Genomic DNA, 14,628 nt, shown 5'->3' with positions numbered 1-14,628 from the left:
CAATGCCGAGTGGGGGATGAAAAGGGGGAGGGAAGAAGTTAAACCCTCTCCTGCCTCAGTTTCCCCACAAAGCATGCTCAGAGTTCTGTCTCCCTTCTGTCAGCCCTAAGATGTTCCAGAGAATCTGTTTGGACATTTAAAGACTCAGGAGGGTGGCTTGTTTTGTTTTGAAACTGTTCTTGTTATGTTTATCCAGTTGTTTTCATTCTCCTTTTATTAAAATAAAACGGGTGAGGTGTTGGGGTCCCTCCCCCGCCGTGTAGCCCTGGGAGAGGGGCCCTGAGGGCACAGACACGGGGCTTCCCTGTCCCTGCTCAGCCTCGTTCCCATTGGTTGGTTTGTGTTCCCTGCGCGGGCAGAAGGACCCTTGGTCCCGTGACTGGAACAGTTCCTCGGCAGAGCTCCGGCCATGCGGCTGGAGAAATAAACATCTCTCTGAAACAGCTATCAAGAATCTGTCTGTCCATATATATTTCCTTTCCACGGGACTCCTGGTTTGATATATGCGTGTTGCAGGATCCCCACTGCAACACTGTGATGTGCTGCAACTGTCAGGCCAACCCTGAGATATTGTCATTCATAGGATCCTAGGTAGTGCCACTAAACTGAATTATTAATTAGACAGCATTTTGCCTATAGGAAGAATTGCCAGAAAATGTGGCAATAACTGTTAAATACAGGGGCAGTGATATAAGCCAGACTCTGCTTTGGCCACTGAGCACCTGCAACACCCTCCTTGAACAAACCTGAACAAACAGAGGAATACCTTTTGTTTGTTAGAACCATTTTCTCTCCTAAAAGCAGGAGGAACAACCCACTTTTTTCCCCCAAGAAACTACAATATATACATTTATATAAATAAATATACAAAACTATACAGTTCATATTCTTTTACCTACAGCCACCATTACAGCAATCCAGCTGGACACCACCTGGACAAATGCTAGCGGCAAAATCCAGGGTCTGTTCCCATAGCAGGTGGGGTATCCCATACAGAGCCACTGGCAAGGGGACCAGGGAGTCTTCTCCTGGGATGTCAGAGACTGCAGCACCAAGGGTGCATGTACAGAAACACACCCCCACATATGAGGACAGACACACACACACACTAACAAAGACCTGCCAACATGGACATAGGTACATGCTCCTTACACATACAGGCTTGTAAATCCACTGGCAAATCTCCTGTAAGTGAATCAATAGATCACTTATAATCATCTATGACCCCTCATACACTCACACTCACCAAAAGCACATCCAGTCCATGTCTGTCCCATCTTGCAGTCATTGATTAACCCTTCAATGAGTGGCTGAGGTGCAGCCATCCTCTGAATCCTCACACGTGTGATTTCAAAATGAAATTAACCCCTACTTTGGCTAATTGCTCCTGCGCGTTACCCAAGGAGAAGTTTATCATAGCTGTGCTTGGAAGGCACTTGGTCACATTCAGAGAGCATCTCTCCAAAGTTCCCAGTCCCATCAAGACTGCCAATTAACTTCTAATGAAGGTTGTATATAATTCTGTGATCACACAGATTGGCCAGTCTTTCTCCTTTATTTTATCTTTACATTAGCTTGCACTGGTCAAAGATGTAGCATTTTAACAGTTCTGAGTGGGCTGTCATATTTTAAGAAAACAGGAACATGCAGATTTTTGTAACACTACCGCATTTCCAAGAAGCTACAAGGCACAGAAATCCCATCAATGACTAATGAGTTGTGGGTTAAGGTGGACATACCGTGCTGAGAAGTCACTGTAGTATTCTCGACCCGTGCTGCCTGCCATAAAATTTTAATGCTGCTTCTGACATATTTATGAAACACCTTACCTAGTCTTTGCAGGATGACAAAAAGATTTACATCTGCAATTACTGCAAGCACATAGGTTTTAGCTATGCACTTTAAACTTTTGTACACAAAGGTATTTAACTTTAATACAACAAAGGTAGGTGGTGCCACAGAGCAACCATATTGGAACTGCATTAGGAGAGATTTATTTCTCTGTACTGGAGGACAATTGCCCAACTCATCTGCATATAAGATGGCATTGCATTTAATGAAAATGGGGGGTTTGCTCCTTCCCTCTCTCAGCTGCCCCTGTAGAGTCATCTCCCCTCTCCACCAGCCACTGGCATGCAGACTCTTGGGATCCCAGGTGTACCCAGCAGCAAGAAGCTGGACTGACAACAGTGATATCAAGATCAGCAAGCCACACTTGGCCATGCATAGAGCCTCAGTACCAGTGCTGCCAGATATGGGGCTGGGAGCACACTGCTACTCTGGTTGCTGCAACTGTCTGGTTGCTGCAGCTGCTCATACCAGACTGTCTCTCCCTAAGCCTGATCTGTGGGGCTGCTGCAACCTTCTCAAAGCCCCATTGCATCCTGTATGCAGTAAAGGTGAATGGCAAAAGATGGATAAGGGACACAGAGAGAATGCAGGGCATCAAGTAGATAAGAGGACAGGGTAGATCAGGGTCATAGAGCTGACAAGGGACACGTGGCAGATGAGCAGCAGACAAGGCGGACAAGGGTTGTTGAGTGGACAAGCAGCACGGGGGATGCATCCACGCAGACCATCACTTAATGCCTATGTGCCTAGGCACTCCAGACCTGTGCGTGCATAGCACATCAGGGCAGGCGCCACTTCATCTTCTTTGCTCCAGACTGACCAGCTTGGTAGCACAGACGGGATGAAAGGGTAAACAACTGACTAACAGAAAATAAATTTTGCAATATGTTTTCATCCCAAACTGGTGTAAAAATTTACAAGAAGTATCTTGTGGGATTAAAATCTCTGAACTAGGCAGCAGAAATATTGCACTTGGTTCAGGTAAAAATATTCCACCCCATGCTTCATCCTGACTTGAGCCTTTTCTATAATTTCAGCCTTTATAATGACACTACAATATGTGGTTACTTCCAGAAATTACACAATAATTTAGCTCATAGCAGAAGAAGATATAATGCTACAAGTGATAGTAACATAGACTGCAAATATTATAAAGTCTGGAAATTAAGCATTTTGGTAGCTTGATAAATGTGCTTTGCTGCTGACATGGAGGCTGTCCTCATTTATATTCCAATGCAGGTGTGGGAACATGGGCAGGAAAGTGTCTGCATGACTGAGGGAGCATCCTCCTACATCAGCACAGTCTCAGGCATTCCTCTGGTGCCCCAGTCCTCGGTGACCATGTCAGACCCCATCATGGACTGGCCATGGCTCACATGGGACTGGGACAGCAGCTCCAGGAGAGGGCCAGGTTCTGCCCTTTCTGCCAAGGTGGCAGCACCTTTGACAGATGAAAAAGTATCTTGTGTTCACCCCCTGCATGGATGAGCTCTGCCAGCTGAGCCACACAAAATCTCAGCATCTCAGCTACTCTGCAAGGCCAGGTTTTCAGCTGTACTGCAGGTTTCATCCACCCCTGGACTGGGACTTTAGCACACTAGCAGGGTCTCCCTTCCGCACTCTGTCATTCTGGGGAGCTTGTGCAAGCTCTGAAACACAGACACACATGCCCAGAAGAGATGATGTCAGGTTTTCTTTCTGACACCAGAGATGATGCAAATGAACGCCTGAGTGACAGAAGACAGGTAATTTCTCACTTAATTTCCAGCACACTGCTTTGGTTCTACACCACATCCACATTACAATCATCCTTTAAATGCAGAATAAAATCTTGTCAGCTGATCTCAGGTTCCTGGGAATGTGGCAGCTCAGTACTCTGCCACAATGGATGGGACACTTTGCTGGCAAATGCTGTGTAGCCTAAGCCATTTCCAAATAATGTCTGCAGCTGCTTTGCCTGACTTATCTGGCTGAATCAGCCAAAAATGGTGCTGAGGAAGAGAAGACATAAGTGGAAAAGGGATGACAGATAGGGAGTCTCCTCCCATAAATAGCCAGCTGATGCTTGAGGACATCACAGCTTGTCATGGCAAATGCCCCAGTGGACCCATAGTTCCCAACAGCCCAGCACACACCTCACCAGGACCAGGCTCCTCATTGACTCCTGGCATTATGTTTCCTGACTTCAGTAAATGTGCAAGAATCAAAGACAAACTAGCCTGAGCTGAGATGGCTCCTTCATCCTGAAGAAGGCTGGTAGGAGAAAAAGATGGGGCAGCACCAACACCCTCTGCCCACACCATTAACAGACAAAGCAAGCAGACCTTCTCCCACCTGGGCACTGCTTGTCTCACCATGGAGTCTTTGCACACCTCTCCACCTGAGTAAAACATCCATGTTCACCCAGCAGTTACTTGTGACAAAGTGTTGATGGAGTAAAGCACCCAGACTCACAGGATTTAATGCATCTGCTACCGAAAGGACATCAAGTCAGTACAAGAGTGCTGTTTTTATTCCTTTAATGTAGGAATTGAGGATGTGACATTTAAATTTCCCAGCTTACTCTACAGTCAGTGCAGAACCTACTGTGGTCATAAGAGACAGATGACTTATTCTCAGTTGAAGTGCCCCAGTGCCATACTTGCTGACAAAAACAAGTGAACACATACTTCTTTCTGGAGACTTCTCATTTCCCCATGAAGACTGTCCCTCTTCTCCTGGCTCAGAACATGCACCCCATGAATAGGAGAAGCATCCTTGGACTCTTAGCTCCTGCATCCCCTGTCCAGGGGTTCACACCTGCCTCACACAGCTGACCACACAACAGTTTTCCAACACAAACACTGCTTCCTACAGATGGACAGCCTCTGCTATAAACTGTGTTTTCAGAGGAGATTTCTGCTGTGGAAAAAGGGCAGTTCTTGGAGCACCATCCTTCATTTTTACTACAGCATGTCATTTTGATTAAAAGTTCTCACTTAATTTTGCTTTCTTTCTGTTACCCCTTTTTTTTCTTTTGCACTGATCACATTACATTGAATTGCACTGCACTGCAATCTATTGTACTGTCTAAGCATTTTCACTTGTTTTGATAAAGTCTCAAGGAGTTCCAGAAATTCCTGGAAAGAGAATACTTTATTATCAAAGTATTTTATTTCAATTTGTGCTGTAGGCATCAGTTCTGAGAACTGGAGTTTACCACAGGGCAGATGTTCTATGTTCAAACAGTCCTAACTGCAAGCAAACCCCTTCCAGCAACCATCATAAAGAAGCCAAACCTACCATCTCAGAAAATAAGTCCAGCTAGTAGCAAAAAGACTGATTTCATAAACAACAGCCTGCAGGAGAGTGGCTGCAAAGTCCCCCAAACTTCTACAGGGGTCATCCTCCCATGGCAGACAGGAGTGCTCAGGGAGCTGGGGGTGCTTGGGTTCAGGATCTAGTCTGCAGCACTCCCTTGGCCACAGAAATGCTGAAAGCAGGAGACATCCATCCCATTGCAGGACAACTTGGAAAGTGCTTCTTGATACCTTGAAGCTGGGCAGACATTGAACTCTTGTCATCCTGAGCCAGGCACATCACTCAGTGCATGCAGAAACCCAGGCTGGGGATGGCATATGAGAAGCCCCCTCTGAGACAAGAATCTCAGCAAGAGGTGGGCTATCCAGGGTCTTATGCTCAGGAGGAAAGAAAAAGCATTTTCCCAACCCCCACCACATGAAAGCGCTGGACAGTTGGGCTGTAGAACTCAGATGTGATGGGAACATAGACTTTACTCTCCCATCACAGTTGTCAGCTGCCATGCTGCTTACTTTGGGGATCTCAGCATTTGCTCATTGTCAAACACAATTTGTCTGGAAACTGCCTGATTGATTTTGGTGGCTAGGTCTGGCTGCTCCACACACCCCACACGTAAGGTACCTGAGCCACTGCTGGCAGCCCTGACAGATGATGGGCACTTCGCAGGGCTCAAAGCCCCAACAACTTGCTGTTCTCAACCATGACACTTCGTAATCTCCAATCTTTTTAAACTCTGTGTGCTGACATAACACAAAGGATGTTGTGTTAGCATGAAAAACAGAATTCAGAGAAATTGTAGTCTGTGTTGTGTGCTCTCACATGGCTATTTCTCTCCTCTGAGAAACCACACTACATGCAAGGCGGTTGAGTTCAGCCCTGCAAGTACAAGACAGTCCAGGTCAGCTCTAGCTGTTCCTTCCTTGCTTATAAGCAATGCCTGTGTGAGGCTCAGAACACTGGGCACTTGAATCACAGAATCACAGAATAAGAGAATGTTTTGGGTTGGACAGAACCTTAAAGTTCATGTAGTCCCAACACCTGCCATGGGACTACACCAGGCACTATACCATTCCACTATCCCAGGTTGCTCCAAGCCCCTCCAACCTGGCCTTGGACACCTCCAGGGATGTGGCAGCAACAGCTTCTGTGGACAACCTGTGCAATGTCTTATCACTCTCATAGCTCTGCTACACTAATCCAAACCACAGCTTTCCAAAATGAGAACTAATGTAGGTCTCATGGCTTTCTAATTACAGTTATCTTTTCGTTATTGTGTTTTCACCACAGGACAGCTGACTGTAATGAAGAAACAAGAGCAAACAGGAGTGGACCCATGGAATGCAGAGGATGCAGCAGTGTGCCTCACCTTTGGCATGTCACGTCTGGCTGGATACCAAGCTGTCATAGCCAGCACATTGGGGGTGCATCACCTGGGCAGCCACTGTCATTGCTTTGAGACCCAGCAGAACAATGATCTATTAGCAAATCCTCTGTAAAGCTGCTCCTGCCTTTGCACAGCAGAATGGCAGTTCCCCTGCAGCCTCTACATACAGGGGGAGTGTTGTTAGTGCCCAGAGGAGCCCCTGGGAGCTGCCTGGGTAGGTGCGAACTGATCCCGCATACAGGAAACTCTGTAAATCAGACCCATGTGCCAGGTCGTACACAGCAAATTACTGAGCTTTTAACATATCATCTTTAAATTTCTGGCTCTAAATATTTTGGGGCAGTTTATTGTAGCTGTCAGCACAATGGGTCTCAAAATTACTGTCTTGTAGAGGACAGAAAAATCTTTAGTAACATAACCTCCCCCTAAAAGAAAAGAAACAAACCAGTAACAAAACACTTATTAAATTCTCACTATTGCTTTTATAACCACCAATCTTGCTTAAATGTGGGCAGCACATCTGACCCATAACACTGAAGGATCATTAACAGAAAACCATTCCTAGCTGCCACCAGGGTCTCCCTGTGGGTACCTTGGAGATGGAATAGTTCCCTTCTGGGGATGCAGGACAGAGCCCTGTGTCATCAGCTGCGTGTCTCCCTCTCTCTCCTCCCATCTTCAGAGACCATGGCGCAGGCAGCATCCCATTACTGCCCAGAGCATCATCCTCTGCAGTGATGCTCCAAAACAGCTGAGCTACGTAACCACAGACAACCCAGGAGTCTTGGCCAAGGCTCCAGAAGAAATGACCACAAGCCCTGGTTTCCATCCCTCAATACTAAAAATCCCCAACCTCAACACTCTTGGACCCCAAAGCAGCTTAACTTGAACACTGGTATCTGAAGAGAGCACTCCCCTATTCAAAGGGCAGCATCACTCAGCTGCTGCAGCCCCAAACCCTGGCACCATCCTGGGGTGGGGAGGGGACAGTTTTGCCATGGAGGTCTGGCTGGAAGATGCACTCCAACCCACAGCCCCCAGTGCCACCACCACTGGCTGACAAGATAGATGGATTTGACTGAAGGTAGCCAAACTGTCACTCAGGAGGTGCCCCCTCGGTACTCTTCTGGCTGGATCTACTGGAGGATGGGCTTGCCTGAGCCCCTCCTGTCAGGGATTTCAAAGGGAACAAGCAGCTGAATTCGGATCTGACAGCTCGGCCGAATTAGGGCTATTTGCATGCTAATTTCTACCGTGCTTAACTCACTGGCAGACCTAGAGCAAGAGGCAGCCTCTGCATGTTTGGAACAATGCTTCACTGATCTAGCTGTGTTAACGAGCAAATTATGGTAATTTTGTTATTACAAATGCATAGAAATTTCTAAAGAGTGGAGCAATACAATATGTTTTCTCTCCTCCTCCTCATTCCTAAATACAGACCTCTTTGTTTATACACACTTCACCTTGCTTACTTACGTTTAGATATGCACAATGTCTTACCTTGACAGGAGGCAGAAACTATGGACAGAGCAGAGAGGGCCAGCAAAGCAGAGTGGTCTGGCTCTGCCACGTATGGAACACTGGGGACCACATCCTCAGCTGGAGTAAAGAGTGGAGGGCCTAACTGACCCCAGGTGAGGATCGCTCTGCAAGGGGAAGGTGGATCAGTAGATCCAAAGGCTGTAGGCTTTCCAGCATTTCATCTTCCTGTCCTCTTCAGTATAATTTCTAAATCAATTCAATTAAATAATATCTGACGACATAATTGTAGTGGTTTAGTTCAAAATCCATTACTTACTTATTTTCAATCATATTGAAAATAATATAAATTTTATCTATATTCTGTGCAAGCATGATAATTACATTCCTGAGAGATGAGAACCAAAATGTTTTTCCAGACTGCCAAGATTCTGGCAGACCCTCATTCAAAATGTACATGAGCAAAGGCTAAACATATACCATTTACCTAACTGCTTCATTATTAATTAAGGGATCATTTGTCAGCTGATTTGCAATTTGGTATTGCCCTAAGATATTTGCGATGGTACATCACATACTCCATCATATGTGATGAAACTTCTCTGGAATTTGTCTTCTAAGACTTCAGAAGAGTGGGGAGACACTTTTGTGGAGCAGCCCCAGACATGGGGAAAACACAAAGAATTTGCTTAACCAGGGGAGGCCACATGTCAGCACTTCTGCCCTTTGGTAGCAGATCTTCTGACTGTGGCATTGAAGCCTTGGAATGTTTTTGTGGGCATCTGCAGGGGCTGAAGGTGTCTTTGGGGTGCATCAGGGGACACCTGGGTTTGGGTTTGAGTTGCGTGAGCTGTCAAAAAGGCACAGGTGCCTATAAGCCAAGCAGATATACCTATCCTGGCCACAAAAGCAGCATGAAGCAGGTGGAGCAGTTCGCAAACACTTGGGAAATCACTTCCAAGCTCTGAGGAAGTAACTTGCAAACTTTCTGCTTCACTAAAGAATTGTTAAGGTTTATTCCTCATTTGCTGTAGGTCCATCTAGCATAAAGGGCCAGAATCTCCTTTCACTCTCACTGGCCAGAAAAATGTCAGTGTCCAAGTAACCAAGCAGTTCCAGCATTATGTTGCACATCAGAGGAGGATCTGGTTCACTGATGCCCCCTGACATCCCACTTACTGCAATTTGCTTTCTCTGCCCCTGGTTTTAGGCATTTTATCTCTCAGCTGCTTCTCTTTTATTTCCTAAATATTGTCACAAGATTACAACATGCTGTTGCAAAACTTCGGCAAACATAGAGCCAGAACAAAAAAACACCAACATATTAAAAGAACTATTAATAAAGTCTTCAGTGTGCCAGTGGATCCAAATTCCACCAATCCCTACAGACTGGATCCTGGTAGTCCCACCCATTCAAATGTCTGCCTCCTGACCCCTCCATGACATGAGGCTGGCATTCTGGCACACTGCACTCCTTGCTGCAGGCTGGGTGCCAGTGGACTGAGAGGCAGTGCTATCCTTTGCAGACTCGGGTGTGAGGAACAGACCCAACAGGAAGTCACACAGCCTTACTGTTCCTCAGCATCAATACCTGCCAGCCACAATGAAAAAATGCATTTGAAAACCACGTGGTTTTTTTGCAACATCATCTCCTTCCCCTTCACATGTTAGAACGAGCATCTTCTCTTAGGTAAAAGATTGCTAATGACAGCATTGCTATCTTTTATGCCTTTCTTTTCAAAGCCCAGTTTTGAATGTCAGTGTTTTCAGGTCCCTTTAGTCGGGTAATTGCACATAGACTTCTTATAAAGGAAATTCATTTGTTCAGGGTCACTGCATGGTTTTTCATTAAAAACAAATTACCGGTGTTCAGAAAGGACATCTGGGTTTCACGAGTCCCATTAATGACTATATTCTCAGCATCACTATTCTGGAGAGTCTACCCTTTCCTGTCACCCAGCATGCAGAACCTGCCAGGAGAGGAGGGGATGGGGTGAACAGCAGCCCTGGGGAGGGGAGAATGGGTGGCAGAGCAGGGGCTTCAACCCTGGAGATGGGAAGAAGGAATGGGGGAAGGGGATAGAAACTGCAGGGGCTGCTGTCCCAGTACTTCTAACACAAGAACTGGAATAAGGATTTAAGCGAGTTATCATGGCTACTTGCATATGACCTTTGTCCAGCTCAGCTGCAGCATCATGACACAATGGCAAGGGCACACACATGCTGAAGGTGGACACAGGCATAGTTTGTCCAAACCCCTGTCTCAGCAATGAAACTGCTGCAAGCTCCTCTGCCCCAGCCCTGTCAGGACTCAAATGGGACACAGCTTCCGGGACGGGTTCCTTGGAGCAGGCAAACATACTGTAGCTCTCGCACCACTCCTCATGTTTCCCCTCTGTCCCCTTGCTGAGGGCCACCATCTGCCCTACACATGGGAGAACACAGACCTTCTGATACATCTTGGGAGCAGACCCACGGACACAAGTAGTTATCTATGAAGAGAGACCTGAGCTGGTGGTGGAAATAAGCTGGTGGTTTGTGAAGCTATAAAGGATCAAGAAAAGACCCCAGTCAAGCAGCACTGGTCCCTGTCACCATGCCAGCTCCAGTCAGCAGGGCAGCAGAACCCATGAAGAAGGAGGGATAGCACTGGAGAGTAGGCCCAGCCTTCCAGAGGTAATATGGTAATGGTATGGTCTCTGCGACCAGCCAACAGCTGCTTCAGAAGCTGTGCTTCCTTTCAAACTCTTCACCTCAGGAAAGGGCTCTGGGTCCCCCTCACAGGCTGTGGAATAGAAACCGTGCAAATACTGCATTTCCCAGTGTGCACGCAGCTTGCTTCTGCTGAGCTCCCAAAGCCAAGTGTAAGGCAGTAAAAGGAGCAGAGGAGGCAGAAGCTGCAAGCAGAAGACACCACCATCTCCATCCAAAGAAGCAAACAGCCCCAGGAGCAAGCACAGCCAGGTGGCAGCAGGCGTCACATTGTGAGTACATGATGGGGTGGAGAAGACGCAGTGTGCTCCTGCCTGCTCTTCCCCAGAGACTTTCCCCCAGAAAGGAAAGGCTGTTGGGAAAACACTACTCGGTGTTTCCAAAACCACAGCACATTAGGGGCACAGTCACAATGTGAACAAATAGTAACAACAGTACCAAATTATGGGGGATAATTTCTGTACACAGCATCTCATTAACCTGTGGGATCCTGTGCCCTGAGATGATGCTGAGGCCACGAATCTAGTAGGAACCAACAGCGGATTAAAGCTTTAAACAGGTAACGAAAATATACAGAGAACTGCACTAGAAAAAATGAACATTTACAAGGAATATAAAGTTTTATGCTTCAAGGCATCAGCCACTAGACAATGAGGGTTAAAGAGAAGAGTTCATGCTGTGCCAGCTGCTTCAGGCGCTGCTATGTCCCCTTCCCCAGGTGAGGTTGGTGGCTGTTCCTGCAATCTTGTGGCTTCCTGTGACATATACCAAATGATGAAGTCAATGTTGATGCCTGCTCCCAGCATGCAGGAATATTTACCAATGGTCACCAATCTCATGTAGGGTCTACCAGCCTTCCTCCTGTCATTCATAGTCTCCCAGAGGAAAAGGTGAGTCAGGCATGGGGCATGGAGCACAGGCAAACAGGATGCCAAGCCAGGGACTGGAAGAAGGTGCCACTGGGCTGCTGCAGGGTGAGACCATGGCCACAGGATGGGAGAGGAATGTGGAAAGTGACTTTTCCTAGTCCCTGCATAGACATTAGGATCTTCCCTATGACAGGAAAGATGTCTATAGGGCTCCCTCCAGCCTCAAAGTGGGATTCATGGCTCAGTCATTTAATGGTAACTGGGGTCTAGAGCAAACCTGTCTCTTCTGCATGGACTGCTGGCACCACTGCTTTACAGAGAGGGGCCTGATCTCCCTCTGTTAACAGCTTCCTGACTCTATCTCTACTTACAGTACCAGGAAGAAGCATATGAATTTCAGCAGCACATTTCCATCAGTGCCTCAGTTGAAACATTGAGTCATGGAATGACCAGGCATTTCAGGATGGAAAGGTCTTCATGTGGTCTCAAAACCCTTGTCAGTGCAGGATCAGCAACACGTCCAGGGCAGAATACTTAGGGCTTCATCCAATGTGGCCTTGAAAACCCTCAAGAATGGAGACTGCACAACCCCTCTGAGTAACCTCCTCCACCTCTGGGCCCATCTCTTTGGGGGGAAAGTTTGGACACTTTTGTCATACCCAGTTGCATCTTGCTTGTTTCAACTTCTGCCAATTATTTCTTTGTGCTGAGGGGGCCCAAACCAGTACTATTCCCACTGTAACTCTGCAAGTTTCAAGTGAAGGAGGGATAACTCCTTCCCTCCAACTCCTGCCCAGGATGATGCTAACCATTCTCACCACCAGTGCACATGGCAGACTGATGCTCAGCTCCCAGTTTGCCTCATCCTTGGAGCCCCTCCAGGAACCAAACAGTCCTCAGCCCATTTTGTTGCAAAGTGCTCCTTTTCCTGGTGCAGGATCTTTTGGTTTGCCCTTGCTAGGTTTCATGCTCCTCCCCAGCCTGCCTATGGGCCTCCACATCGCTGTCATGCTCTGGAATCTACTGATGGCATAATGCAGGTTGGGATCCTCTGAACACCTGATGAGCTGGGCTCTCTCCTAGTTGTGGATGAAGTTGTAAACCAAGAGAGACATTTAGCCATGCTTTGCAGTTCTATGCGTGGTACCAGCACCCAGGTGCAGTGTGGCATTAGCCACTACCTCTGAGCTTGACCACCCAGCCACTTGTTTTCCCATCTACCTACCCATCTGTCCCCACTGTGGCATTTCACTTGTGCCCTGTCACCTGTGCACTGTGGGTACTGGCAGCTCAGCACAGCTCAGACAGCTCCCCTCCAGTCACTTCTACAGGGTGACAGCCACCAAAAGGCAGGAGAGGCTTGCAGGGCCAGTGACCTGCAGAGGGAATGCATTCACGGGAGCCTCAAGCTATGGCAGCTCTCAGTCCCTAAAGCTCTGGACTGAAATCAAACCATGTGTTTGCTTGTTTAATTTCTTCAGAGAAAAGCATTTGAATAGTATATTCTCTGCCATGGCAGACATTCACAAGCCACATAAAAGTGGAAATTCACTGCTGATATGCAAGTCCCTTGTTTTGCAGAAAAGGAAGGAGATGTGAAATTTTGAGCATGTGTTTGAACACGTCATGGAGATGCAGCAGAGACAGGTTCCTGTGTACATCCTTGCCTGTGGGAGAGATAAGGAAGGGCCTGGGGCTGGAGGAGGCAAAAGTGTTCTCCTGTTAGGATGAGCAGTAGCAGGGGGGCTGGAGAAGAGAGAAGGACAGAACATGAAGCTGAATCCACACATCTTGCAAATGCAAGGGAGTGTGAAGGTCTGCCCTGCCCCATAAGCAAGCTACAGACCCCAGCAGGTGGGACAAACACCCACAGCATGGTAAGGGCCAGGTTTACTCACATCAGCAGGGGCAATGGCAGTAGCAACAAGGATGCAACAAAACACTGCTTATGTGTTATCATGTATACATTTCTCCCATGTCTCTAAGCACTTAACTCACACAATTGCTTAATTACAAGCAGAAATTCATGGCTAATGATTAAAAATCTTATCAAGGAAGCACATTTCTAGCAAAGGCTCCAAAAACTAGAACAAGGCAGAGGCAGGTCGTGAGATGAATTCCTGAGACCTGGCAAAACAAACACATGTCTGTGCTCGGGCATGACAATTTGGCCATTTTGGAACAAGCAGGGATGTGCCAGTGGCACCAGACTGGGTCTGTCACCTGCCTTACTGTCAGCCCCTCAGAGACTGTGGTGCTTACCCTAGCAAGGCTCTAAGACTGGTCCTGCAAAGGACAGGAGTTAAAGAAGGATTGAGAAGGCATTTTGGATGCTAGTTAGCAAATTCTCACTTAAATGAGATGGAGAACCTACAGGAATTGTAGCTGACCTTCACACTAGCTGGAGCAGAAGGTTGTTATTAAAGGAACCAGTGAGAGGAACAGTGCAGTTATTCAATATAATGGGTCACACAAGCCTATATGTAGTTAAAAATAAAATCTATTACCTGGGAAAATCAGCTCAGATGACTCTACATCACCAAACCCCCCACTGTACCTCCTCTGGCTGAGCACCACTAAGACCCACATCATGCAGCTCTGCCAAGCCACCCTGGCAGCTGCTCCCAAAGAGCTGGTAACTCCCCAAAGAAGAGAGAAGTGCTGTGGCCCCACCTCTCCTTGCTGCCAGTACCCAGAAGTCACCATCCTACCCTGGACTGCAAGCAGATCTGCAGCCAACAGCACTGGAGGGTGGCACCAGCAATGTGACATACCTGCAGAACCTGCTCTGCCCACCCCAGGCACCTGCGCAGCCCCCGATTCTGCTGCCACACAGGCAAGCAGTAGCCACCAGCTGGTTCACACCATCTGGCATTTCTGACTGCGAGGTTCCAAAATGGAAAGGATATTGCAGAAGTACAGTGTCCTGGGAGCAACTTGGTGTCCCCATAAGTCAGGTTTGCATGGAGGAAGATTGAGGTCAGGACATGTTCAGCTCCCAGAGCCAATGACCTCACTGCTGGGGCAGCACAG

General features: G+C 47.3%; 1 protein-coding gene across 5 annotated transcripts in view; it reads right to left on the bottom strand.

Moving 5' to 3' along the window:
* PAX5 (paired box 5) overlaps nt 1-14,628 on the bottom strand; it is a 138,871-nt gene that overhangs the window by 22,934 nt on the left and 101,309 nt on the right. The window lies entirely within an intron of this gene.

This window comes from Corvus hawaiiensis, chromosome Z, assembly GCF_020740725.1.
Source record: "Corvus hawaiiensis isolate bCorHaw1 chromosome Z, bCorHaw1.pri.cur, whole genome shotgun sequence".
NCBI classification, from domain to species: Eukaryota; Metazoa; Chordata; class Aves; order Passeriformes; family Corvidae; genus Corvus; species Corvus hawaiiensis.
The sequence above is the reverse complement of the archived record's forward strand: the minus strand, read 5'-3'. Positions and strand labels throughout refer to the sequence as shown.